The sequence below is a fragment of the Silurus meridionalis genome, chromosome 11, assembly GCF_014805685.1.
Source record: "Silurus meridionalis isolate SWU-2019-XX chromosome 11, ASM1480568v1, whole genome shotgun sequence".
Taxonomy (NCBI): domain Eukaryota; kingdom Metazoa; phylum Chordata; class Actinopteri; order Siluriformes; family Siluridae; genus Silurus; species Silurus meridionalis.
Window position 1 is genome coordinate 17,454,372 of NC_060894.1, and position 25,264 is coordinate 17,479,635.

The 25,264-nt window shown below is 36.9% G+C and overlaps 1 protein-coding gene across 33 annotated transcripts in view; it reads right to left on the bottom strand.

Moving 5' to 3' along the window:
• Positions 1-25,264, bottom strand: part of dlg2 (discs, large homolog 2 (Drosophila)) — a 243,802-nt gene that overhangs the window by 93,405 nt on the left and 125,133 nt on the right. The window lies entirely within an intron of this gene.

The window sequence follows — 25,264 nt, forward strand, 5'->3', positions numbered from 1 at the left end:
GTGTTTGATGGACATGAAAACACAAAACACAGGATTTTTCAATTCCGGAAAATTCCCTTCACGTTAACATTAATTAATCTCATATTACAGTATTCAGTCTTTCTAATGAGATAAAGCATGTATTCTGATATATATGCAGATGCAGATAAAGATACAGGTATAGACCGAAAAGCAACCAGAAGCTTCACACACAGCTGTTTGAGTTATTACAGCCTTATTACAGTATCGCTGGTCAGTTTTGCTACAGAGCATTCCCCCACCTACTGGCTACAGGCCCACACTGCAGTCATGCTCCATTCATTTTTTCTTCATGAAGTCACTCCAATAGACAAGAACGCACTTACTTTTACTTATAAGAATGTAGCAGAAGTACTGCAGTGATTGTTTTTACTTGACGATAAAATCTAATCATAAAATGTGATATGCTACACAAATCATTTATTACCTTCAGTATGGTCTTATAATTATTTCCATGGGTTTAAACCACATTCTACAATCACTTGGATCGTTCATTCACCCAGCATGAGCACAGTAAGCAAAAATGAGTACTGTACTATAATTTAAGACAATGTGTCAGTTGATGCATTTAATGGTGTGTGTGTGTGTGTGTGTGTGTGTGTGTGTGTGTGTGTGTGTGTGTGTGTATATATATATATATATATATATATATATATATATATATATATATATATATATATATATATATGAATAAATGGTTAGGCTTTGTGGTAGCACATTTCTACATATTTGTAAAGAACACCTAATGACAGGCTAATTATGGGACACAAAAAAGGCATACATAGATAGAAGAAAGTACGAGGAGAGAAAATGTTCAACTGAAAAATCACAGAATTGTAATATGCTTTCATGCTGGCCTTTGTTAAGGACTAGCAAAACATTTAGAACATTTCATCTTCCTTTTTCTCTAATAAAGTACCCTTTTGTGTTCAATAAAGATACATGAATGAGAATGACTGGGAGAACTGTATTGCTGTGCAAAGGGACTATTTGGAAGGTGATAGTGTGTAAACTTAGATAAACAAAGGAATTTCTTGTAAATAGAGTCAGTCTCGAAACTTTTTAATATTACCTCTTATTTGACACACTTTTAAGTCACAAGCCTAATGATAGAAATGTTTTCAGTTACAGCTTTTTATAAATGTAATGTACCATATGGACTATTGACCATCTTTATTAAAATCTTTCAAACTACACACAATTGCTCTTCAACTGTGCTAATTCTTCTACTACTTTAGTGCAACTACATTATTATATCATTCCTAAAAATAATAATGAAATCTTCCTTAAGTTGATATGTATCATTCATTAATACATCATAGTTTTGATATGTGAACAGGACAGCCACTGTCACTATAAAGAGCATGATGCTCACACTGAACATCCTTTCAACACATTTTTGTACCGTTTGACATCAGAGTATACACTATCGTACCAAGAAAGGCAAGATACTCTTTTGAGCTTCATCAAGGTTTTTTCTTCATGTCATCTGAGGAAGTTTTTTCTTTGCTGCTGTCACGTCTACCTCCAAATTTCTGTCTGGCTGCTTTAAAAAAGCCATGGTTTTTATGCAATGCTGGATGCTTGAATTGATTTCTGCTCTAAGTGTCAAATAAAAAAAAAAAAACAGACAAATGCTCAAATGAATCATGAATACCTTTCAAAAAATATTAGGTAAAACGAATGTCATGTTCCTGAACAAAAAAAAACAGATTTTTTTTCATCTGTAATGTTTGATAGCTAAATGAAAGCTTTTGATAACTAACTAAAGGTGATGTACAGCTGCTTTTACCCACAGCTGCAGATGGCATAGAGTGTGAGCTCCAGCAAATGTTAAATGTGTGTGTTGTGTGTGTGTGTGTGTGTGTGTGTGTGTGTGTGTGTGTGTGTGTGTAACCAGTACATGATAATATGAGCTCTTATCCATGACTGAACTGTACTTAGCATTGGATTAACTGAATGAGTTGGCAGAAAGGCCCATTTGCATGAACACACACACGCGCGCGCGCACACGCGCACACACAGCTCAAGCACACAGCTGCCTGCTCTGTGCGTTGCCATGGCAATGGGAATAAGGGGCTGAAGAGTTGTTCTAAAGGGAAACTAAGATTCTTGGTATTGTTTTTTTTTGTCTGGGGAAATGGCATTCGCAAAAAGTATGACTGTTCTTCTGCTCAGTGTGTGTGTTTAATGTGTGTATGTGAGAGAAGGAGGGAGTGGTATGTTATAGCAAATGAAATCAACCACAATAATTCATACTAGAGTGTTAAAGTACTCCTATTCCCCTTAGCGAATGTAATGGTGTGTTTCATTAAATGATTAATGATGTACAAGCTGAGGATCAGGCCATGTTCAGTGCATTTATTTATTTCCTTATTTATTTTTTCCCCAACTTAGTCTTGGCTTATTATAGCTATTCTCATGCTGCGTCATGGAGTGGCGTGACTCTCTCATAGGAAAACACTTTCCTCCCACTTCTGCATGCATGAGCTCCCACACAACTATGACTGGCTAATTAGCTGTGATTAATAGGATAGAGAGAGTATGCCATCCTTCCGTCTGACCCAGAGAACACAGCCAATTTTGCTCTCTTGATTAACACATACTGTGATTCGAACTTGTGAATAAAGCCCAACCTACACTCACTAGGCATAACATTATGACCACCTGCCTAATATTGTGTTGCTCCCCTTTTGCTGCCAAAACTGTCCTGACCCGTCGAACATTAACAGTATTAACTTCTTCAACAAGTTCCAGGAGCTCGTCTGTTGGATCGGACCACACGGGCCAGCCTTTGCTCCCCAGGTGCATCAATTAGCTTTAGCTGCCCATGACCCTGTTGCACCATTATTCCTTCCTTGAACCACTTGTGATATACACTGACCACTGGAACAGCCCAGACTTTCAGAGATGCTCTCACCCAGTAGTCTAGCCATCCCAATTTTTTCAAACTTGCTCGAATCCTTAGGACAAAATGTTCACTTGCTGATATCCCACCTATTAACAGGGCTCACGATGAAGAGATAATCAGTGTTTTTGACTTATTCACCCGTCATAATGTTTTACAGTCATAATATTAGGCCTGATCGGTGTATAATGCACATATGGCATGACTTCTAAAATCTAGGGGGTGTCCCCGAATAAGGATTTACATAATCACCTAGTAGTCAAGAAGTGGGTAAGACAACTGTTATTTTCTTTCCCACACTGCACACAGAAACAACTTTCTAATAAAGCAACGCAAAATGATTGTAATTCGTTAGTAAATGCTCATAACATTTCAAAGCCGTGAGGTAAAGAACACCACACAAAGATATAGAAGTAAATGTATAAAAAACGTTTAAGATCAATAAACCTAAAAAGTAACAAATAAATAACTGCTGAAAGGCCACCCTGCAGACAGTATTTGCATTTTACATGTCGGCAAATCAAAGAAAGTCGGCTAAATTGCTCTAAGTACAGCGCAACACGATGCATTTTTTTTTACAGAATTAAATTAGAACAGAATATACCTTTACAGAATCTTCTGGATATTGTTAAATATGTTAAATATCCGGTTGTCGGTCACGGATAATGGAAAGTTTAACTTTTAAAATATCTCTTAAAAGAGTCTTTTTTTTCACATTTTTATTTACAGCATTATTATAATGGGCTGTATATTAACTTATTGAGATAAAACTGGTAATTTCCCCTAATAAAACACATCCTTTTAATCTTAAAAAAACACCATAATAATTAAAAATGATATACGCTGAATTTAAGTGTGCGTCATAACAAGGTGTCACAATTCCCACTTGTGCACATGCACGCCTACTATCTGTGATGCCACATCATCAAGATGATGGTCACTAGACAACCATGGAAATGTCACCAAATGTTGTGTCATCAAAACGAGTTCGTGTAATTCCATCCAATTTTGTGCTCAACTAAAGTATCCCTCTTGGATTGATGCGAGGCACCCACAAAATTTTAACTACACTGTCTCACATACGCATTTGACCCAGGATAAATGCTGGATCGGTGCTGTCAAAATGTGACAGGTTATTTGCTGCTTCACTGAAAGCCTGCATGACCCAAAAGACATGTGCAACATATCTCATATCTTATCTCATATCAGACAGGCCTACACACACTAACATCACCGTGTATACTTTTTATTTATATATTTATTAACAATACATAATGAACAAATGGTATTTTTGATTCTTTTGCATTTATTTTTTAGCATTTTTTCTTTCTTTCTTTTTTTTTTTGTGATGCGGTAAGTATCACTATTTCACTGCACATACCGTAAGTGACAGATAAAGCATTTGGATGTCAAATGCATGAAAGACAATATCCATTTTCAAATAACTTGGAGATTGTGCCTTCTGTTTTATATGGAACTATAAAGTTAGATAGATCGTGCCACAATATTTTCCATTAACCAGCTCGAATATTTCTAGTTAAAAAATAAAACCCTGACACACTTTCGAAACAGCAACAAATCCAACAGTGAACTGCTAGAAATAAGAATCTGCTTAAGCAGAAGCTCTCAGTGAGAAGAAGGTGTGTTTCTGCAGTCTGCCACACGGTGGCACCTGAGGCTCACCTTCAATTTGAGGGAAACGAACCCTTCAAAAAGCAATACAGAGAGCGATTTGCACTTCACTCCAGCTCGGTGCTTGTGATGAACAGAGTGTGTGCTGTTGAGGGAAAATAAGAGAAAATGATATTTCTGTAGTAATATCTCTTTCTGTTCAGAAGAGAGATTGGAACCGAGCAGTTGCTGTGGCCTTTAAAGACTCCTCTGGGTGTCGTATTTTGTGTCAGCGTTTATAGTATGGATTATGTAATACGGAAGCCGTTTTAAAAGTTGTTGTAATGGATCTGTGAAATTCACTAACTACAGACACTTAAATTTATGGTCCCAGCAAAGTGTCAAAGTGCTTTGTAGTCTACAACACAATTATTATTGTAAAACAAATACTCTCCCTGGACAAAAGTTTGTGGACAACTCCCACAGATCCCACTTATCCCCAGATAAGATTTGCATGTGCTTTTTGAATATCCCGTTTCACATTTGGTTTTTATTTGCTCTTGTAATAACCTGGGAAGATGTTCCACTAGATTTTGCAGTGTGCCTGTAAAGATTTGGGCTCGTTCAGTGCGTTCAGTTTTTCAATTCATTCCAACAGTGTTCAATAGCATTGAGAGAAGGCCACTCAGGATCTTCCACTCTAACCTATATAAACCATATCTTAATGAACTCCTTTTTGTGCACAGGGGTATTGTTATGCAGGAACAGGTTTGGGTCTTCTATTTTAAGTGAAGGAAAAAATGTAATGCTATATTCAAAAACATCTTATACAATTGTGCGACTCCAACTTTGTCATGCCAGTTTGTGGAAGAAGCACATATTTCTGGAAAAGTCGGGTGTTCCAGTACTTTTGACCATACAGTGTAGGTCAAAAACTTACTGTTACTAACTGTTATAAAGGACACACAAAAAAACGTTTATTTATCTTCCAACTTGGCGCTTTATTCTAAGACCAATTCCAGGAACACTCCAGGAGGCAAGAATTGATTTATTGTTTTTCATATTTAAGTGCTCGGTGAAGCAGTTAGCCCCGGTGCTCAACACTAACTGAACTCTAGTGTGAGCATTATAGAAACATGACCAGCAATTCTGTCTGTAAAAGTATATTCTGGTACTCCACACAGTACTTTAAAACAATCCTAAGGAATGCAAGCTTCCTAAGTGCAATTTTCTTTCACATTTACAGTCACTAAAACAGTCTCCTAAAGGCTTTCACAGAGCACAGAATAAGACACTACCATTGCTTTCAGAATCTCTAATATACTGCTAATGCGCCTTATGAATGTTTCTCAAGGAGACGTAATCATTACAAAATCAAATCAGCTGCTTCTAGAAGTGTCTTAATGTTCTCCTGTGCCTGAGTGCTTTTCAGCTTTAGAGTAGGTGATGTTACATCAGGCCTGCGCACAGCTCTGAACTCCGACCCACCCAAGTCCTGCTCTGATCTATTGCCCCAGCTCAGGTTCACTCCTGAATCTTGGCTTAAATAATGCAGGGTGGGAAGTGATTTTCCTGCAGGGTGAAGGTAATTCGATTACGCGAGTGCACACACAGCGCTCTAGTGGGCAGAGACTCAGAAGAGTCGTACGTTGAATGGAGAGATGATTTTAATCTAAAGGCAGAAGGCGAAGAGCTGAAAGCTGTGCTGATGTAATAATGTTTGGTGTGTTATTGAGAGAATTAGAAATATGAAAAAGAAGTTAGCTATTACATGCAGGTTCAGCAGCTAATATTTTATTATCGCTAAATGATATGGTGTTAGCATGGCTTTAAATCTTTACCACATCTGGTTTCAGACGTTTTATTTGTTACTGTTAAGCAGTGTAATAGAAAAGTTTGGCTACATAAATAACAAATAAAACTAAAACAGATGAGTCAATTCAACATTATTTTGCGATTCAGTAATACACAGAGGGCAAACAACTGTATACTTATGTTTTCATGGGAAAAACGATAAAGATTCACTTCATTTATTAAGCACTTCATCATTGTAAGAATGGCGCTGTGGAGCCTATCCTGGAAACACTTGGCTTGAAGCAGGAATATGCCAACATCACACGCATACATTTACAACTATGGATAATGTATTTTAGCTTCTCCATGTACTGCCATGTATATGAGTAAACCAGAAATCTCAGAGAAACCTTGTAAAGAACTTGGCAAAATGGCAACCTAAGCTCATGATCCAACTAAATATTTCCACCATATTCTATTTTCACAATACATTTTTAATACTAACGGTCGACTGTATAATCGGCTTTGCAGAATAATCGGCACCAATAGTTGATCGCTAGAACTATAGGCAAAAATCCATACAGATAATTTTTCCGGGTTGTGTCTGCGTGGGAGCGGCTGAGAAGGTTCACAGTATGAGAGTGGCCTCTAGAGGCAAATCACTGATGCCACATGTTTGTGACTGCGCGCTATACCTCTTTCATGTCAGTTCATAGTGCAATAATTGAAGTTAGCAAAAAAAAAAATTATAAATAGAATATTATCTTAATTTAAAAATGTATAAGTAAATGTTGGAACTAACAAAACAAACAATAAAAAGCATTTCTTCTTTTTTTAACAAATGGAATCTTACTTTAAAGCATTACCATTCCACATAAATCTAACGAGTCATGCTTAATATGTGCATCTTTAAATATCTTCACAAAGGCCTAAGCATTAAAATTAATTGGTTATCAGCAAGTATTTTATTCAATATAGTAACACCGGTTAAAGCTAACACAAAGAAAGATCTAAATGACATTTTCCATTTTTATAGTTTATTTATGAGTGTGCAAACATTTGCACAGTCCTTGACTGGACTTCAAGACAAGTTTCAGTTGTCACATAGGGAGCATCTCAACTCCAAACACTCTGATTATAGGCTTTTCTCTGGAGGGTGCTTCCTTACATAAGCCATGCTCAATAGCTAATGCCCTCTGCGCTTTGGGGAGCGAGCCAGACATCGTAAGCAACTCCTGAAATTATGGATCTGATTCAATAGTTCAATAAAACCTTTCAAACAGAGCCAGAGGCTCACAGAGGGAAAGAGACAGAGCGAGAGAAGCATTACGTAATAAGAACAGCACTGAAAGCGCTGATATCACACTCCTGTTTTGGGACTGCTCGAAAGGTTAATCATAAAAAATATTAGTGGAATTGAGAAGCTTAACGACTACACTGTCATAGCTTTAATATAATTTTTTTTCCCCTGCCCATTTAATCATCTGTCTACAGTGTGGGTATTTGTGAAGCAGCCATGGAACCCAGAGACTCTCTTTTTCCATTAGCAGGTAAAATTGCAAGCAAAACAACCAGAGTAAATAGAATCTAACAAGGTTAACCTGAGTAAACACAGATATCAAGGAGCAATGTGCTGGAAAAAAAAATTCTACTGTAACATAAAAAGCATAAAAAGTGAAGACCTATAATGTAAAAGTGCTCCTACTTGACACGTTTTAGGAAAAGAAAATCCTCTTTAGTGATTTCCCCAAATGAACACACAAGAAAAAAAGCCTGTGGTTGCCTGATTAAAAACTAAGAATTTAATATTAATAATTTCTTATCTTCTTAACGACAACTCAAGTACAGTCATCCAAAAAAAGAAGAGATGTAAATGCTATGATTTGATATTCGGTATAATATAACACCAAGCATCATTGCAATTTTTTTATATGACGTACTGTAGGAGAAGGTCTTTTTAAGAATAAATAAAAGTAAATCATGCTCAAAGTTCAGTATTGAGACCGACACCATTTATTTCTATGTATGCTTTTAAAATTAAGCCATGATCAAAGCAACAGCAGCAATGACAATGCTACAAGGGACTTCAAAACTGAGATTTTCTCAATTATTTGTAAAGTAGATATGATTAGGTAATACCTCAAACCTAAAGAATTAGTTTGAAAGAGTCTTGGATTAAACCTATAGCGCTTGTTTTTAGATGCTTTTTTCTTTCCCACTCACAACATTAGTTCCTACCTTCAATTACTTTCTATTTACTGTTTGATGCTTTGCAACTGTGCTTTCATCTCATGCCGTCATTAAACATCTTTGGAGACAAAACAAAGCATAAAAAGCTTGGGGGGAAAAACAAGAAGAGTTTGTATGTGCTTCTGATGAAGGTACATGGCTAGTAGAGTAAGCTTGCTTTGCTGAATTGAGAGTCTATTAGACAGTGCACACGTAAATCCATCAACAGTAGCATGCTCTACAAGTTAGATAGCATATACCAGGATTCCCAAACTACCGCCCCCACATTTGGAATGGACCTCTGAACAATGGCAGAAACATATTTTGGAAATTTTTATTTTAAATATATGTTTTGATTATACTCATTGTACTCATTGTACTCATATCATATATGTATTTAATAATGAAGGTTGGCTTTTAAAATATAATTTCACTTAGTTAGTAATAGAGGTTCAGGCACCGATAGTTGATTGCTGGAGCTATTGACTATCAGCAAAATTTATACCGATAGTTTTTCCAGCTTCTGGTGCGCTGTCATTACAAGAGCGGCCTCTAGAGAAAAATTACTGATGCTATATTATATGAGAGCGCTATATTATATTTTTTATTCATAAATGATTAATTGCATACTTGTATTTGTAATAAAGTTCAGTACTATTTTGCATGGTGTGTTTTGTTTGTTTGTTTTGTATCCAGTATCCATTTTTGAAAACTTAGTTGATAAATCAGTTGATAAATCAGTTATTGGCAAGTGCGATCCAAAATAGCTATGTGTATCGGTAAAATCCATGGTCGACCCCTAGACAATATTATAGCCTAATTATTTGTTGGATTCACCAACCACCCATATGCATATGCATAAGTAAGTAAATGGTTTGATTTCAAAAGCAAAAAATATCAAAAATTTAATTATGATAGTAATAATGCTCTTTTAATAGGCTATATATCTCTTAAAAAGTAATGCTCATTTGTCTGTATGGTGCATAAAAATATATTTAAAATAATAATAAAATCACCACAATAACACTGGTAGTCAATTGGACCCATGTAATGTTCTGTTACAGACCGATCAGGTCTCCCATGAAGATTATATAATGTTTAGATCACAAATTACATAAAACATATTTGAAGGACTACCTTAAAACACTGTTTCAACACCATAAAACATGTTCTATATATAATTTAGTGTTGCAATATTATTTAGCATAATGCTTAATTAGAGCTTCCACCTTCTGACTCACGCTAACCTGGGTGCAGCTACCTTGATGTTGTTTCAGCAGCCTTTCTGACCAAGCCTGCCTCCATTTGCAGATTGCTGCCAAAGAGGCTGACTTGATGGGCCATAGAACAGGTGTTTTGCTGCTCATCAGATCAACAGTGTGGCATTTATGCTGCAGCCAAAGTCCCCAAGCCTCATTTTGAGCCCTGAGCATGAGGGTGGGCGTACTTCCCCGATGAATCTTTTCTCTGTGGGGGCTGTTATTCCCTGGCAAGTGGCTCATAATGTTACTCTCCAGCTGGACCAACACCATGCATACAATCTTACTTAAAAAAATGTAATAAAAAATCAGTGCAAGCACAAGGTCCCTAGTGCCCAGACATAACAAATAAATCCAGGAGACGGAAAAGTGCGATTACATCCATGTTTGAAAGGCAATGTAGGAAAATAAAATCTTCAGAACTTGATGATTAATCCAGTACAAATGAAAACATTTTAGATGAGAGCTCTGACATGAGCTAGAGCGAACGACTCCTGAAAGTACGAGTCAGTTTGTCTTTGCTAATGACTAGCTGTACGCGTGGGACGCCAGACTGGCTCGCCTTTACCACAGCAGTGCAGTGATCATCCTTGGATCATGCAAGGCTAGACTAGGCTGCACTGGGTTTTCTGCCTAAATAAACAGAGTATGCAGTGACACAGATTTAGTATATGCATGAAGGGAAACAGGGTCAGATTGGAAAAGCTACATCAGATTAGATCCGAAAGGAAAAGGCTTGCGACAGAAATCACACTATGAGTGATTACAGCCTCGGGAAACAGGGTCTGTCTGTGTGGCCACAATCAGAGTACAAGCAATCAATGGGTTGATGTAGTGAACTACACAAATACACATAAAGCTTCAGTGTGTTTTCTGTGTTTGTGTGTTTGAAGATGTAGAGAGAAAGAGAGAGTGAGAGAGAGGGATAGAACTAGAAGTAGTAGTATGAGCATTTCCAAACAGGAAAAGGTCAAAAGGACAAGACCGTGAATAGCTCAGCCTAAGATGATAAACCTGTGATTATAGTTCTGGCTCTAAAATCTGATTGGCTGTAAAATAATTGTAATATGCATACTGTGACCACATTTTTTTTCTTTTCATTTTTTATTCTTATACAGGGTGGCGCTAAAAAACAGGATATTTGTTTGGCAATTGTTTGGCACCGGTGCGACCTTGTTTAGAACCACATGCCATTATTTATAATCAGTGGAGAACAGTACTGAAGTAAATGTAATTCTACTGTACTTTAGCAGCTTTTACAAATATCTGTATTTGACTGAATTATTTTCATTTGGGAATACTTTTACTTTCAATTTTGAACTTGTTTTGATCGCCGCTTGATGGTATCTACTAGCACAAACATACAGTTCACCATCAGATTAAAAGTTCTGGTGTAATATTTTACAGAGTGTATCTTTACTTTAACTTAAGTACATGGTTTGTGTTCTTCATCCTCCACTAGTTATAATTGAGCAGCGGAGTGATGGGCAATGAGCATTCTCTGTAAAAACCTTTTATAAGAATGGTGATAGTATGAGTGCTGTGCAAAGAGAATTCCGGCATCGTTACCAGTTAAGACTTCATGATCCTGTTCTGTCTGCTCATGCAATTACAACATGGGTGAATCATTTTTAAGAAACGGCTCAACAAAACAACGATGCGTGTTGTCGAACAGAGTGGTGAGGGCTCCTCACGATGGCAGCTTAAACAGCCTCAATATTCTCTGTTGTGCAGACCATTCAAACACCACCTGGGGACTACTTTTTTTTTAAAGCTGAACCTGTCTCTTTGAAATTACAGTAGCAGACGGGACACGATCATGATATCCTCTCTGATAATGAAGCTGAAATTCCTTTTGCACAGCACTTACACCATCACCATTCTTATAAATAGTGAACGCTTGAACCACTCCACTGCTCCAGTATAACTAATGGCAAGGGGCTCTAAATGAGGTCCTACTTGCCCCATACAATTGCAGACGTCCCAGGGTCAGCAACTCGTAGTACCAAACTTTTTATTTTTCCTGTGCCACCCTGTATAAGAATGAAAAATGGAATAAAAATTTGTTTACAGTGTGTATATTGCAACTACTTTACTGCCACTTGGAACAGCCAATCAGATTTTAGAACATATACATACACATATAATACATGTTTCTTTCTTATTCTTTATTTAAGGTATATTGTGAGTTTTATGTGCACTTTTAACATCGTGGGAACAGTTAAGTCTTATTGTGTGTTTGTGTTTTCTGGCTTTTGTGACACCAAATTTCCCCTTGGGGATTATTACAGTACTTTTTACTCTACAAATTGCACGACGCAAAATGCTTTTTGAAAATCGTAACAAAAACAATCTAATAATATCCGGTGTTTAATAAATAACCAAATGTATTATTTACGACATTATATGCAATGCAACCTGTTAAAAGTAACCTTTGTTTGCTAAGCAACATCAGAAGATTAAAACTTAGTTGTTATAATCTTGCACATAATACAAAATTCAGTTATAATGTGTGTTGTTTATTCTGTATTAGTGCATATTGCAGATGATCCGTCTTGGCTACCCCTAATAGGAGAAGCCGAAAGAAGAAGAAGAAGTGCATATTAATCGTAGTTCTTTACTACATCATTCAGAAGCAGAACGACTTGCATGTCTTGCACACATGGCTAAGTAGTTTTGTGCCACTTGTTTTGTGTTCCTTCATTAGCCTCCATACCATAATTGATGTACTGCTCCTGCCAATGTTTATAGCAGTCTAGAGAAGTGATTAGATGGAATCTGTCCTTCATTGTGTGCTAAGGGATTATCCCAACCCTGTTCAGACCCAGATAAGCCTTTTTTTACAGATATATTTTTCTCTGTTCCCTTTTATCATCTTCACTTACTTACTCCTTCGCTCCCTGTGGGGTGAGTGGAGCATGAGCATGACGAGGTGAAGAAGACTAGTGACCTCATGTCTGGCATGCACAATGGGAAAGAAAGCAATGTTACCCTGTCCCTCACACACACACACACACACACACACACACACACACACACACACACACACACACACACACACACGAAGTATGGACTAAAGACCAGCTCAGATACATATAGCAACCTCCCAGCAGTCACTCTTTTCCCATCAGCCCACTGACATTACCTCAATCCCACCATCTGTGCACAGAGTGAGCCTTCATCTATTATAGACAAGCTCAGCTCCCACTACACACACACACACACACACACACACACACACACACACACACACACACACACAGTGAAAGGAGTAACATATGACCAGTGTGCTAAATGAGATGATGTACAACAGTTGCACTGTAGTGTACACATTAATTACTGCATTAGTCAAATAATGCTGCTTGTATAAAGGGAGAACAATATTTGTGCCTCGCACACCACAACAACTCTCACAACATTCGCCTGCATAATAAATCGAAATTAATTTGCTCAGAGCTAGGAACGAGCATCAAGGCAATGCTGTGGCTCATCAAAAGATCTTTGAACTTCACACGAGACGTTGCAAACGAATCATGGAATCAGCACGCTCGGAAATTTGCATGAGTACAAAAACTGTGAAATAAAGAGGTAAAACAATAAAGTAAACATTTGTCCTATAAGGATGGCTCAGTGTTGAAACCTTGGCATGAGATGTGAGCATCAGCAGGATCCGAAACAGGTGGAAGTGAGCAGGTGCAAGAAGTTTACACTCAGCCCCCCTAACACACACATACATACACACACACACACACACACACACACACACACACACACACACACACACACACACATACACACACACCCCTTTTAATCTCTGGCTGTAAAATCCACTTAAGACCAAAAGGCTCTCCATCGCACAGCTGCTGTTATCTTGTGACCTGAAAACAATGAAGCTGATGTAAACTAGCCATGGGTGATTTGCTTTTGTTCGAACTGACAGCATAGACAAAGAAAAACAGAACGCAAACGCATACTTTTAGAAACAATTTAAACGACCACATTTACAGTAGTAAAGACCAGGTGAGAAATTCATGGCTTCTCAATGCTTGATTAGATTACAGTTTATTAGATGTTTTGCAAATATATGACTTTATTTATGCCTCTTTATCTGAAATTATTTTTTTGTACGACTGCTGTATATCAAAACAATTCAACACGATATTTTCATCAAATTCTAAGCTTAATATATTTCCCTATGTTTTGCACTGCAGAAATGGTCTGCATAAAAGCTGATTATGAAGCAGTGGGCTTTGATGCGGAATCTTTCAACCAGAACTGCGAAGCGTCTCAGAATTGAGGATCTTCTGTAAAGCTGCGCTGTGATAATACCTATTGTGAAAAACACCATTCAAATAAAGCTGAACTGGACTGAGTCATTTCTCATCGCTGTAATCAACCAGAATGTACTTAAAGCTTTTTTTGCAGCTGAAAAGATTATTGTTGGACTTTACAGTTACCAAATATAGACCAAAGCAGCATTAAATAACTGACAGAATCGATCGAATTCAGTAATGACAGTAGTTAGTCATTAATTTAATTATTAATTAGTTGAACTGGGGTTGAATCAGATTAAAAACTTCAGAGCAAGTTATGAAGAGAACGGCCTATAAGAGATCCAAACACTCTAGATTATGTTGTTTAATTCACACCATTTAAATGTTTTATATCAATTGAATTAATAGGAGAAACAATTCAAGCCAAGGTGAATTTAATTAAATTCAAGTTTATTTCTATAGCGATTTTAACCATAGACATTGTCTCAAACCAGCTTTACAGATAAATCTTATAAAACAAAATTAACTTATATTTAAATGTGTGTGTTTATTACTGATGAGCAAGCCTGGACCAAAGAAAAACTACCTTGGTATTAAAACCTTAAAACATTGAGAGGAACCAGACTCAAAAGGGGATACCTATCCTTATCTGGGGGTCTGTCCTGTTTTAATTGCTTTTCTAGTTTTAATGACAATTCATGGTTATATTTATTTAGATTTAATGCTATTCTGGGCAAAATGTGGCCAAAAAATTTGCCCGAAATCAAATGACTGAACATTGTCCCTTTTGATTAATTTATGAGAAGAATTTTCTAAAGGACAGGCCTGCTATAACATGCTGACGTCAACCCTAAAGACCACATTTGGAATGAATTGGAATGCTGACTGCACCCCAGGCCTCCTAACCTACATCGCTACTTCATTTTACTAACACCCATGTGGCTGATGAACACAAATATCCATAAGCACATTTCAAAATCTAGTGGCACATTATCCCAGAAGAGTAGAGGGAATTATAAAAGCAAATTAGAACTAAATGTCGAATGCGAAGCTCAAAAACACCATTTATATGACCAGATGTTTGCAAACATTTGGCAGTATAGTGTATAAGTAAATCCCAAGATTTGATACAAGAAAGTCACCTCCTGAAAAACTTTGGACTGATTCCACAAGTGATTCACCTCACATGTAAAGAATTTACAAAGAAAGCAAAAATAAATTATGTTTATTTCGTTTTTATTTCGAATGTATCTTTCTGCCATTGAAAAAATCCGAGCTTGCAGATAAAAAATATTGTTAAAAAGCAAGGATGTGCAGAACCAGTAAAAATGTGCGGCTTACCATCACCCTGAGTTACTTTGAGTTCCTAAATTAGATGCCAAATTAAAAGGATAATATTCCAATAAATGTCAGTAATGCTGTATTGTATTTAGTGACTTGTTTCCTAATTAGGCCTAGGTAACAGTTCTGAAGAAGCATTAGTGTGCGTATTTCAAAACTGGATTTTGATATAATGATGTATGTGTGTGTGTGTGTGTGTGTGTGTGTGTGTGTGTGTGTGTGTGTGTGTGTGTGTGTGTGTGTGAATGTGTCTATGTGTGCTCCCAGGCCTGAGACTCGAGCTGTCAAAGAGCTGTTAGACGCAGGGTGGTATGTGAAGGGTGCTTTTGTGACTACAGGGTCTGGCAGCTTGTCTATGAGCAGACAGATCTATGAGTGAGGCAGTGGCCCTGTGGGAATCAACCCCCGCACTCAAATCTCACTTTACAGAGTGGCGTCCCTGCTTGCAATCACCTGTCAAAGCCAGACAGCACATCGCTTCTGAATTACAAAAACCTTGCCACAATTTGTCCTTCCAATTATGGAATAAATGAAGCGGTCAGCCAAACAGGGTCTCAAATAATGAATTTAAGGTGACAGAGCTGGGGGTTATTTTTGAGCACACAAAACCAGAAAGGGGGGAAATAGTCAATTAATTTTGACACCCAGTGAAATATCAAAGAACTTTCCATCTTGGCAAATGAGAATATATTGAACCTATTACTGAACAAAATGGGCATGAAAAACTGAAGGCAATCAGACATGCAGCAATTGGTCAAACCCTATTATAATCTCGCTTGTCTCCTCTACTTCTCTTCTCTCTCACAAGCAGGGTTTTGGTATTAGGATGCTCATTAAAGCGTGCTAATAAAGAATTGTTTGCTCCCTTAGTAAAATAAACGGGAAGCTCAATCACGGTCTAAATCGTGCATGGGCAACATAGTCTCTCCATGATACCATATTTGGTAGAATTTTCACAAATAGAATTTCAGGGTTATTTCATTATAATATGACTTGTTATGGAATTACAATATCGTGACTTCAGTTATAAAGTTATTAATATAAATTAATATAAATGAAAATTAGCTCAATTTTTTTTCCCTGGCTCAATTAAAAAAAAATTCATTTCCTGTAGTTTGGAGTTTCTGATGTGTCTCCACTCACACCATAATTTCATAAGGTTCAAGCAACCCAGGATGAAAAATGGTTGAATGCAATCTATTGACCAGTCATTATTCATACGCATTTTATACACTTACAGAAAAGAAAAGACTTGAAGCCTCTGTATGGAGTTGAAAGCGAACGTACTGTACCTTTTAGCTGGTCATATTCAACATTAGTTCCATTATTATAATAAACGTCATATTCGCTGGTTTTACAATGTATAAATGTTGTGGCACTTTAGAAAGATTTTAGTGCAGCTGAAAAGTTGATGCTGGGGCTACCATCAAACAACATTAGCTTTAAATCATGCTACAGTAGCACAATCAATAAAACCATACTGACAAGGCTTCAGGTGATTTTCACAGCAATTGATTGTGTCCAACCTTTTTTCAGTTTTGTTTTAAAAATATCCTGAGAAGAGGGTATTATTTATAGATAGATAGATAGATAGATAGATAGATAGATAGATAGATAGATAGATAGATAGATAGATAGATAGATAGATAGATAGATAGATAGATACTGAATCACACACTGAGTACACACAGTTAAGAATTTGACAAAGACCAACACATTTTACAGTATTAGTGTTCTAATGAGGTAAAGTATTAATAGTGTATAAAAGCCTAGATAAAAATGTAACAAATTTTTAGGAGCTTTCAAAAAAATAAATCCTATATGTAGTAGTTTAACATAAATTAGATGTATGCCCTTGACCCTTGAGTTAAGGCTAGATAAAAAAAACGAGGTAACACACTAGCTGGAGTACACACACATTTAAACACTTCAAAACACCAACTCATAACAGAACACCTACTCTTGTCCACACAGCCCTGCTCTCTTCTGTTACCTCGTGTGGCCTCCAACACTACACTGTTTTCAAAAGCCTTACATCAGTGTGAGTCACTTTGGGTAAAAAACCTTTTGAACCAATTAAATTTTATCATCACTGTAAACGTCTTTTTCTCAGTGATAACCAAGATTATCCATAAATCAATCCAATCAATCAAAGCTGACATAAACACTGAAATTTATTTAGATGTGGATCACATATAGACTGGCAAAAAATTAAAAGAAAAACCAAGATAGCGTTTTCGTAATGTGTAAAGCCAATACAACAGCTTTATTGCACCAAGCCTGTATATCTATAGTATAAATCCTCTAGAGAACAAACACGATTCTTCCTAAAGATATTCCCTCAGTTTGATAGTAATGAAGAGTGATGTCTAACACCTCTGTATAAATTCTCCCAACAGCTGAAATGTTGCGACTATGAAGCAAAGCATTCAGTGAGCTCTTTGGACTGACAGTAATTCTATAAAAGACTATCCCCTTCAGGATAAAAGGGATTCATCATAAATGAATTTAATTAGTTAGAAGTATTTTGTATTAATATTCAGTGACATCAATCATTAAGTCCCATTTCTTCAACACTGTTTTCTAGATAGTCACTGTTTCTGTCATAACAATCTAAATAATCTTCATGTAAATACTAATTACTATTAATGATTTTCCAATGATATACCAAAGGTGTATAATAGGAAACATGGCCAAATATGGGTAAAATAGCCAAAGGTTTGTGGACCATCACAACACTACAGGTAGCTAGGTAAAATATAACTCCAGTAAAAATGCCCTCTTTGAACTTGAGTTAAAGTACAAAAGTATTTGCCTTGAAATGTACTTAAGTATCCAAAGTACTTAATTTATTTTTACTATTTTTATTATGGCTATAATGTTCCTATTATAATTTATTGTCACAAGGCTGTTGCTTAATCAACGCAGTTTATGTGAAAAGACTCTTAGCACAACAATCTATTAACAGAATGATATTAATAAGTCAAACACTGATTGATATCTATTAAAATTATTTAGAAAAACCAAAACCTTCTTTTTCAAAAAAGAATTGCAAATATTTTTTATAAATAAAGCCACAGGTGTTGTGTCAAGTTCGGGTCAAGTTCGGGTCCCGAATCTTGTTCCCCACAGCCAATATATAATTTTACAATCTTAAATGGGATGTTCAGAAAGTCTTAAAATGTGGGTGTGACAATCAGGTGGCCACAAACTTTTGGCAATATAGTGCACATTTGTAGATAGTTGTCAAGTTTTGTGTCATATGTTATGTTTTTTCAAATAAGTAAATAATTTTTTTTACAAACTAATGCACTTGCAGTGCCCTTCGTGAATAATTAGCATGCAGAGACCCAGAAGGAGCTGATCTGATTGAAAATCACCACAGCACACCTAACCATGCTTCTTGATAATGCTATTCCTAAAAAAAATTGCTTTTCATTACATTTGCAATGCCAGGTTCCTCCTTCGTTGATGGTTAGGAAGATACAAAAAAAAAAATACATGCACTGCCTTGATTTAATGCTTTCTTAGATATGATTTGTTTGAGCATAGCCCTAGAAACTTACCATGACAAAAGTTTGTGGACACCTGAGAATGATGTGGTTTATGAACATCTAATTCCACATTTAGTCCCTGTTTGTTATTACAATATCCTTTACTCATCTGGGAAGATGTTCCACTCAATTTTGGAGTGAACTATACCCTATATGATCATCATTACTATACTAGTACTACCCGTTGAGCATTAACAGCATTACATTCTTCAGCAATTAGAGCTCGTCTTATTGGATCAGACCACATGGACCAGCCTTCGCTTCTTAGCCTTAGCCAGCCATGACCCTGTTGCTGGTTTACCACTTTTCCTTCCTTGCACCACTTTTGATAGATATTGACCACTGCAGACTGGGAACATCCCACAAGAGCTGCAGTTTTGGAGTCATCTATTTATCACAATTTGGCCTTTGTTGAACTCACTCAAATCCTTAGGTTTGCCCATCCTGCTTCTAACACATCAACTTTATATTCCTCCGACTATTAAGATTACGATGAAGAGATAATGCGTGTTATTCATTTACCGTTCATAATGTTATAATGTCATAATGTTATGCCTGATCAGTGTATACATGCTTTATTAGAAAAACCTCAGAAAAGGACATAAGAGGAGAGACCAAATCACCGTTTCTAACATATATATAAGCACTATGATTTGCTATGCTGGTTTAATGGCCAAAAGGGGCTTAGTCAGGGGTGAGCATCCTACTACTGGGATTCAGGTTTGAGTACCAACTGTGCCATATGCCGAACATGGCTCAGAGACCACAGGGGCTTTTGTTTTATTAGCCAACTTGAGGACTTGTGTGAAAGACATCTGGAACATCGATCTTTGCTGAGGGGCATATTAGCAAGTCAGGTGTCTCCTTAGTCACCCAGTATCTGTCAATTACAAGTTTCCCCAGACAGCTTGACTATAAAAAAACCAAACAGATGTAATAGAGAAACGGAAAAAATAAGAGCAAACATCCCAGCTTCCACTTTTGCAGTCTGTCATCATCTACAATAGAAAATGTCCACTACTGAATATAGAGGAAAAAAGCAACACACACACACGCACACACACGCACGCACGCACGCACGCACGCACGCACGCACGCACGCACACACACACACACACACAAAACCCTGACAGCTTTACAAATGAAACCGCTTGTAAGCAGAAATAGATGAGCTACACTGAGATGTTAATCTATGGGGCCATCTTTGTGTAGATACATTATTTCAATTCCAGATAACACAGCAGGATAAAGAGGACATGTAGAAAATCGAGGAGACGAAAGCCGAGGAGCTGCTAAGCTCCTTTTTATAACACCAATTCCATACAGACATTATGTTATGCCCCTATCTTAAGTAGCTTCCTCCGACTTTATGTGCATAAATCAATGTCCACACAGGACTACACAATGATGAAGCACACCACTGCTTCTTCCCTTTCACATTTAATTAAGAAAATCAATAACGGTGGGATACTGAGCAACATCTGCATACTTTTTTTTTCTTTTTCACCCTGCAGTGCTGTAATAATTAATTGAATCTACTAATTAATTTCGAAAATTAGTTCTGAGATACCTCGGAAAATATTTATGCATGTTTTTTTTCCCCTCTGTGGAACAATGGTTGAATATGCTGGCCCAGATCTAGGTTTTCACAGAAGAACTTAGAACCTCTGTCCACGATCCAGCTGTTAAACACATTTATCAAAAAAAAAAAAAAAAACTCAGTATGTAGTTAATGCAACAGCCTCGTTTTCACATTCACGAAACAATCTGAAACAATCACTTCGAGGACACAATGCAGCCCTATGTGGTTCTGTTTAATAAATCAAAAAGAGCATTGCCTTTTTTACCAAACCAATTCAAGGAGTCCGTGTCTTGCAGCGAAAGCTGATGGATGCAATTTGGGAAGAAGAGCAAGAAGAAGCTTTTAGTCTACATCGCTTAAATAACATTTGTCCTTGCAGGAGAGACGTCTGGACAAGACGTCTGGTCAAGACGTATAGCGAAAACTCATTGAGATCTGTCTGTTAGAGCTGTGTTAGGATTTGAACTATTTGAACCACAATAGGGGAATTATTCAGAGCAGCTTTGAGATGTGTGCTGAGCGGTTGAAAGGCTTGATTACTACTTGGATATAAATTTCCATGCAAATTCATTAATTTCATTTCACTCCAACGCACCCTTAACATAATATTTAAACGCATAAACAAACAGAATACATCAAAAGAGAGTTTGAATCAGGTCGAGAAGATTACATTCACACTGATGATCAAAACTAAAAGGCTTTTTAATACATAATAATTTAATATTTTACAAAATTATGATGCTATTCTGTCTTTCACCAAATACGTAAACATTTCTATTTCAGATTTCCATTATGCCACACAATTTCGGTTTTAAAGGCAACTATGCAACATTTGACAGCACTTCTCAATCTGTTATGATACTAGTTAATTTAGTTAGTTTAATATATTTTAGTTTAGTCAGTTCTCACTTTTCTTGGCAGGGAGACCAACATTCTTTACCAAGTTTGTCAGAAATGCTGGACAGACTGATCATATCTAGCTACAAATCTTTCATTTATTTATAGTTACAGTGTCCTTCAATATATGTATGTACAGTATGTGTCAGTATGTCCATTGTAGTACTTTTTTGTCTTTCCCTATTGATTTTTTTTTTTCTTGACTGACTGGTAAAACATATTGGTGATGTGCATCTCCATAACTGAGGTTGATGCATCTCGACGCATAACCAACAATAAAATACATTAACAAAATATATAAAGCAGCTACCGATGCAATGCAATTCACCCCTATTATAATGCAATAATATATAATAATAATAATAATCTTTTTTTATTTGATTTAATAAAATGCGATTCAATGCAAAACGATGAAATATAAATATTATGATGCTATGCAATTCAATATAGTAAATATAGTTCGCGTTTATTTCTTTGGTTCAGACAGACAGCAAATCAAAAAATTTAAATAAGTGCCTTTTGACTTTTAACTAATGCATTTCCCTTTTACAAACATGAATTTGTGGTGCGAAAAAAAAAAGTATAGCGCATGCACTGATAATTACATATTGGTTATTACCAATGCAAATATGTTAAAAACAAATGCCAACTTGCAAACTTTTTTAAATCAGTGCATCACATCATCGCTGATGCACAAATCCGAATCTCTGAATCCCTTTAACATATATAACATATACTTATATATATACATACACACTTTAAGATTTTGTTGGACCACTTTCTGCTTTGATTACAGCATGCATTCTCTGTGGTATTTTTCAACCCAGAGTTACATTAATTTTTCGGCAAGATCTTGTATCGATGATGTAAAGGTTCTCAATGTGGTAAAGGTCTGTACTCTGTGGTGGCCAATCCATGTGTAAAAATATGTCGCATGATCCCTGAACCACTCTTTCACAATTTGAGCCTGATAAATCCTGGCATTGTCATCTTGAAATATGCCCATGCTATCAGGAAAGAGAAAACCCCACTGAAAGAAATCCTGTTCATTCAGTCTATTCAGGTAGTTAGCTGACCTCATTTCTGCACACATAATGTTGCTGAACTTAGACCTGACTAACTGAAGCAACCCCAAATCTCAGGTTTGTATGGTCAGCACTAGGCTTGATAGGTGCATTACTTCATCTGTGACTCTTCTTACTCGAATGTGCCCATCACTCTGGAACAGAGTAAATCTGAACTCATCAGAGTACATGACCTTTCTCCATTGCTCCAGAGTCCAATCTTTATAGAGATTTTTAGAAAACTGAAGCCTTCTGATTAGCCTCACTGATAAATGTTTTTTTAAGTCTATAGAGCTGGTTAGTCCGAATCCCTTGAGTTCTCTTTGCATTGTATATGTGGGAATGGCAGCCTTTTCACTATTTAATATAGCCATGAGTTCTCCTGTAATTTTGTATGATCATTGTATGGCTATATTACTGTAAATAGTGAAAGTGTGGGCATACATTCTATCCCTTATTCATTCAATTCCTCGCTATGCAGAATTGTCAGGATTTTCTCCTTTTAAGAAAAATCCTTGAAGCGAAAACTAAAGAATCGATATCGCTACACTGTCGTAAAACCAGAAGCGGCCGCGATTTCTTGTATACGCAAAACAACACACCACAAATTGTATTTCAGTGCACTACAAATTGTATTTCGAGTACTGAGTGAGTAGCCACAGTGACACTGATCTAACTAAAAACAAATTGCTTAAAGTTCAAGATTCATAAAGGCTACTTCTACAGAAATATAAAAATTCAATTATTGATTATTAGCCATACAAAATTTAAAAACCAAAATACTGTCTAAATTTTTTGCCCATAATTTTTTTTTAACAAAGGCAAAAAAACCCTGAAAACTCAATCAATCACAAACTGTTATGGACTCACAAAATCATTTGTTGTACTTTCATATAAAAAGTCCCCGAGGGTGTGAATGCTGATTTCTACTGTTGCTGATGGTCCTACATGGAAACACTCTAAATTGTTTGCTTTTCTTCCTCTAGTAAGGTTTTTTTTGACAGCATGACCTCTGGCGTTGTTCATTAGGACTCTAAATCTACATCTGGATTGCTGTAAAGCCGTTTTGTGACAACGCTCATTGTGAAAAAAAACGCTATACTTATAAAACTGAATCAAACCAATTTCCTGTCTGCCCCATTTATCCACAAAATCGCATTTGTCCAGCTGCATTTGTCCCCAACAGGGTGCCACTTTATTGAGAAATACAAGGAGATAAAGACATTCAACGCAAAGTCAATAAATCTATAACCCTTCAAACTGCTCTTCCTCTCGAAAGATTTCAAAATCACAGCAAATGAGCCAGTAAACCTTAAAGTTCATTTTGTTCTCTGTTCGCTTCAAAGTCTAGGAGGCATCCGCCGATCTGTTCTCACTCGATGCTTTTGTCTTCCATTTTCACATTCTTAATATTGATTTGTCTGAAAGTTTAGTGCAGGAGCTGGATTTATTCATAACATACACACACACACACACACACACACACACACACACACATAGTTGGAACATTCTCCTCTAAAGTAGTACCTGTGCTGTGTAAATAAATACACATTAGGACAGAAAGAAGGTTTACACCCTGGGCACGTAGCAGAAACAGCACCTGAGATGCAGAGGTCAAGGACAGGGGCGAGAACGAGGTAGTAGTTTTCCCTTATCTTCTTAACATTAATTACAGTGGTCAGAGTGGAGTGCCTCCTCATGAGAAGTTTTTAAAGCCATTGATCCCTCAAAGGTGCATTCAACTATCCAAATAATACTAAAAAAGGGGGAGTTAAAGCCAATAACTAAGGAAGGTCAGTGAAAGGAAATCTTGTTAGGAAGCGGCGAAAAGAATAATAATGTGAACATAGCAGTAAAACCTTTAATAATTTACCGGTTTAATTTCACTCCCTCAGGAGGCAATTGGCCTATAAGAAAAATGACTGAGGTGGCATTTCTGATAATGTAATAATGAAAGGAGCATGAAACCCATGCTACAGCCGTGACTAACGAAGTCGAAGCTATGTTTTAATACAATCCACACTGCCCAAAGCAGGCATCAGGCGAATCTTCCTGCTTCATTTTTGTGCGAAAAAAAACCTGCTGTTATAAGGCTATTAGCAAATTCCCCTGATCTAGAATCATGTCAAACCACACACTGTCTCACACCCAGCTTCGTATGAACACAGTGGAGCATGCTTGCAGTGGCCTTGTGCCAGGGACTAATCAAAGAGCAGCCATTACCGACAATCTGTCTCCATTCGAGACAAACCGTCTCCTCCCCAGTAATCACATACAGGATGGGTCAGCACAACTCTAGGGCTGTACATGTTAAACAAAGCTCGAGAAGCGTCTGTAAATACATTCAGCTGAACATTTTGCCTATAAAGATTCATGATTTCAATGAAATGCAATTTAGCATTAAAGTGAATCTTATTGGGTTATGCAAACTGACTTGTTGCAGTGTGCGGCTTATGGTCTGAGCACTGACAAACGGGCCTTCTGCTCCTGCAACCTCTAAAGCAGTGCTGGCAGCACTCATGCATCTGTTTTTTAAACTAGGCCTGTTCCAAGTGGAACCAAGTATCTTGGAAAACCTCTGTATGACCCTGGCCAGTGTTCTCTAACTCAGTTTCAGGGTGTTACTGATCTTCGGCCTCGGCCATCTTTGTAGAGACCAACAATTCTAAAATCCTTAGAGAATCTTTGCTATAAAGTTGCATGTTGAACATGCACTGGTCGGTATGAGCGAAC